Raw genomic sequence first — 5,000 nt, forward strand, 5'->3', positions numbered from 1 at the left:
TACCCCGCTGCTCCTGATACTAAGGGCAGCTGCTTAATGTACTCCCCCCTGTTGGACAATGGCTTCCCCGCCGTTGGTGCATGTTTTCCCCGCCTTTGGTGGAAGGTTTCCCGAAACTGGTTAATGAGTTCCCACGAAACTGGTTAATGAGTTCCCACGGAGTTGTTTTCCCCGCTGCTGGTTCATTTGTACCCCGCTGCTCCTGATACTAAGGGCAGCTGCTTAATGTACTCCCCCCTGTTGGACAATGGCTTCCCCGCCGTTGGTGCATGTTTTCCCCGCCTTTGGTGGAAGGTTTCCCGAAACTGGTTAATGAGTTCCCACGAAACTGGTTAATGAGTTCCCCCGCGGTTTCCTGATCTTTTCCCGGCTGTTGCTTAATCTGATCCCCGCTGCTCCTGATACTAAGGGCAGCTGCTTAATGTGCTCCCGTCTGTTGGACAATGGCTTCCCCGCCGTCGGTTCATGTTTTCCCCGCCTTTGGTGGAAGGTTTCCCGAAACTGGTTAATGAGTTCCCAGGAAACTGGTTAATGAGTTCCCACGGAGTTGTTTTCCCCGCTGCTTGTTCATTTGTACCCCGCTGCTCCTGATACTAAGGGCAGCTGCTTAATGTACTCCCCCCTGTTGGACAATGGCTTCCCCGCCGTTGGTGCATGTTTTCCCCGCCTCTGGTTGATGTTTTCCCGAAACTGGTTAATGAGTTCCCACGAAACTGGTTAATGAGTTCCCACGAACCTGTTTTCCCCGCTGCTGGTTCATTTGTGCACCGATGCTCCTGATACTAAGGGCAGCTGCTTAATGTGCTCCCCACTGTTGGACAAAGGCTTCCCCGCCGTTGGTTGATGCTTTCCCCGCCTTTGGTGGAAGTTTTCCCGAAACTGGTTAATGAGTTCCCACGAAACTGGTTAATGAGTTCCCCCGCGGTTGGCTGATCTTTTCCCGGCTGTTGCTTAATCTGATCCCCGCTGCTCCTGATACTAAGGGCAGCTGCTTAATGTGCTCCCCACTGTAGGACAATGGCTTCCCCGCCGTTGGTTGATGTTTTCCCCGCCTTTGGTGGAAGTTTTCCCGAAACTGGTTAATGAGTTCCCACGAAACTGGTTAATGAGTTCCCACGAAACTGGTTAATGAGTTCCCCCGCGGTTGGCTGATCTTTTCCCGGCTGTTGCTTAATCTGATCCCCGCTGCTCCTGATACTAAGGGCAGCTGCTTAATGTGCTCCCCACTGTTGGACAATGGCTTCGCCGCCGTTGGTTGATGCTTTCCCCGCCTTTGGTGGACGTTTTCCCGAAACTGGTTAATGAGTTCCCACGAAACTGGTTAATGAGTTCCCACGAAGTTGTTTTCCCCGCTGCTGGTTCATTTGTACCCCGCTGCTCCTGATACTAAGGGCAGCTGCTTAATGTACTCCCCCCTGTTGGACAATGGCTTCCCCGCCGTTGGTGCATGTTTTCCCCGCCTCTGGTTGATGTTTTCCCGAAACTGGTTAATGAGTTCCCACGAAACTGGTTAATGAGTTCCCACGAAACTGGTTAATGAGTTCCCACGAAGCTGTTTTCCCCGCTGCTGGTTCATTTGTACCCCGCTGCTCCTGATACTAAGGGCAGCTGCTTAATGTGCTCCCCCCTGTTGGACAAAGGCTTCCCCGCCGTTGGTTGATGCTTTCCCCGCCTCTGGTTGAAGTTTTCCCGAAACTGGTTAATGAGTTCCCCCGAAACTGGTTAATGAGTTCCCACGAAACTGGTTAATGAGTTCCCCCGCGGTTGGCTGTTCTTTTCACGGCTGTTGCTTCATCTGATCCCCGCTGCTCCTGATACTAAGGGCAGCTGCTTAACGTGCTCCCGTCTGTTGGACAATGGCTTCCCCGCCGTCGGTTCATGTTTTCCCCGCCTTTGGTGGAAGTTTTCCCGAAACTGGTTAATGAGTTCCCACGAAACTGGTTAATGAGTTCCCACGAAACTGGTTAATGAGTTCCCCCGCGGTTGGCTGATCTTTTCCCGGCTGTTGCTTAATCTGATCCCCGCTGCTCCTGATACTAAGGGCAGCTGCTTAATGTGCTCCCCACTGTTGGACAATGGCTTCGCCGCCGTTGGTTGATGCTTTCCCCGCCTTTGGTGGACGTTTTCCCGAAACTGGTTAATGAGTTCCCACGAAACTGGTTAATGAGTTCCCACGAAGTTGTTTTCCCCGCTGCTGGTTCATTTGTACCCCGCTGCTCCTGCTACTAAGGGCAGCTGCTTAATGTGCTCCCCCCTGTTGGACAATGGCTTCCCCGCCGTTGTTTGATGTTTTCCCCGCCTTTGGTTCATGTTTTCCCGAAACTGGTTAATGAGTTCCCCCGAAACTGGTTAATGAGTTCCCCCGCGGTTGGCTGATCTTTTCCCGGCTGTTGCTTCATCTGATCCCCGCTGCTCCTGATACTAAGGGCAGCTGCTTAATGTGCTCCCCCCGGTTGGACAATGGCTTCCCCGCCGTTGGTTCATGCTTTCCCCGCCTTTGGTGGAGGTTTTCCCGAAACTGGTTAATGAGTTCCCCCGAAACTGGTTAATGAGTTCCCACGAAACTGGTTAATGAGTTCCCCCGCGGTTGGTTGATCTTTTCCCGGCTGTTGCTTAATCTGATCCCCGCTGCTGCTGATACTAAGGGCAGCTGCTTAATGTGCTCCCCCCTGTTGGACAATGGCTTCCCCGCCGTTTTTTGATGTTTTCCCCGCCTTTGGTGGAGGTTTTCCCGAAACTGGTTAATGAGTTCCCCCGAAACTGGTTAATGAGTTCCCACGAAACTGGTTAATGAGTTCCCCCGCGGTTGGCTGATCTTTTCCCGGCTGTTGCTTAATCTGATCCCCGCTGCTCCTGATACTAAGGGCAGCTGCTTAATGTGCTCCCGTCTGTTGGACAATGGCTTCCCCGCCGTTGGTTCATGTTTTCCCCGCCTCTGGTGGAAGTTTTCCCGAAACTGGTTAATGAGTTCCCACGAAACTGGTTAATGAGTTCCCACGAAACTGGTTAATGAGTTCCCCCGCGGTTGGCTGATCTTTTCCCGGCTGTTGCTTAATCTGATCCCCGCTGCTCCTGATACTAAGGGCAGCTGCTTAATGTGCTCCCGTCTGTTGGACAATGGCTTCCCCGCCGTTGGTTCATGTTTTCCCCGCCTCTGGTGGAAGTTTTCCCGAAACTGGTTAATGAGTTCCCACGAAACTGGTTAATGAGTTCCCACGAAACTGGTTAATGAGTTCCCCCGCGGTTGGCTGATCTTTTCCCGGCTGTTGCTTATTCTGATCCCCGCTGCTCCTGATACTAAGGGCAGCTGCTTAATGTGCTCCCCCCGGTTGGACAATGGCTTCCCCGCCGTTGGTTGATGCTTTCCCCGCCTTTGGTGGATGTTTTCCCGAAACTGGTTAATGAGTTCCCACGAAACTGGTTAATGAGTTCCCACGAAACTGGTTAATGAGTTCCCCCGCGGTTGGCTGATCTTTTCCCGGCTGTTGCTTAATCTGATCCCCGCTGCTCCTGAGACTAAGGGCAGCTGCTTAATGTGCTCCCCACTGTTGGACAGTGGCTTCCCCGCCGTTGGTCGATGCTTTCCCCGCCTTTGGTGGAGGTTTTCCCGAAACTGGTTAATGAGTTCCCACGAAACTGGTTAATGAGTTCCCCCGCGGTTGGCTGATCTTTTCCCGGCTGTTGCTTAATCTGTTCCCCGCTACTCCTGAGACTAAGGGCAGCTGCTTAGTGTACTCCCCGTTGTTGGTTCCTGGCTTCCCCAGTGTTTTGCCTGCCGTTGGTTCATGTCTTCCCGATATTTCGTTCATGCTTTCCCCCGAAGTTGGTGAATGTTTTCCCGGCTGTTGGATAATCTGTTCCCCGCTGCTCCTGAGACTAAGGGCAACTGCTTAATGTACTCCCCGCTGTTGGTTAATGGCTTCCCCGGTGTTTGTTCAACCCCCCCCCCCCCCCCCCCCGCACCCGCGGTTAGGGTTAGGGTTCGGGTTAGGGTTAGGGTCAAGGCACAGGCAGAAACACGCCCTTACTACACACTCCATGCTCACAAGCACTCCACATTGACTCTCCACGCCCGCACAGGCGCCCCTCACGCCGGCCACACTTTCAAATTGCTCCGTTAGGGTTAGGGTTAGGGTGAGGGCTAGGGCTAGGGCTCGGGTTAGGGTTCGGGTGACGGCTACGGTTAGGGTTAGCGCTAGGGTTAGGGTTAGTGTTAGGGTCAAGGCACAGGCAGAAACACGCCCTTACAACACACTCCATGCTCACAAGGACTCCACATCGACTCTCCACGCCCGCACAGGCGTCCCTCGCGCCGGCCACACTTTCAAATTGCTCCCTTAGGGTTAGGCTTAGGGTTAGGCTAGGGTTAGGGTTAGGGCTAGGGCTAGGGCTCGGGCTAGGGTTAGGCTTAGTGTTAGGGTTAGTGTTAGGGTTAGGGCTAGCGTTAGGGCTATGGTTAGGGTTAGGGCCACGGTTAGGGTTAGGGTTAGGGTTAGGGCTAGTGTTAGGGTTAGGGTTAGGGTTAGTGTTAGGGTGAGGGCTAGGGTTAGGGCTTTGGTTAGGGTTAGGGTTAGGGCCACGGTTAGGGTTAGGGTTAGGGTTTGGGCTAGGGTTAGGGTTAGGGTTAGGGTTAGTGTTAGGGTTAGGGCTAGGGTTAGGGCTTTGGTTAGGTTTAGGGTTAGGGTTTGGGCTAGGGCCACGGTTAGGGTTAGGGTTAGGGTTTGGGCTAGGGTTAGGGTTAGGGTTAGGGTTAGTGTTAGGGTTAGGGTTAGGGCTTTGGTTAGGGTTAGGGTTAGCGTTTGGGCTAGGGTTAGGGTTAGTGTTAGGGTTAGGGTTAGTGTTAGGGTTAGGGCTAGGGTTAGGGCTTTGGTTAGGGTTAGGGCCACGGTTAGGGTTAGGGTTTGGGCGAGGGTTAGGGCTTTGGTTAGGGTTTGGGTTAGGTTTTGGGCTAGGGTTAGGGTTAGTGTTAGGGTTAGTGTTAGGGTTAGGGCTAGGGTGAG

This window comes from Mustelus asterias, unplaced genomic scaffold, assembly GCF_964213995.1.
Source record: "Mustelus asterias unplaced genomic scaffold, sMusAst1.hap1.1 HAP1_SCAFFOLD_3403, whole genome shotgun sequence".
NCBI classification, from domain to species: Eukaryota; Metazoa; Chordata; class Chondrichthyes; order Carcharhiniformes; family Triakidae; genus Mustelus; species Mustelus asterias.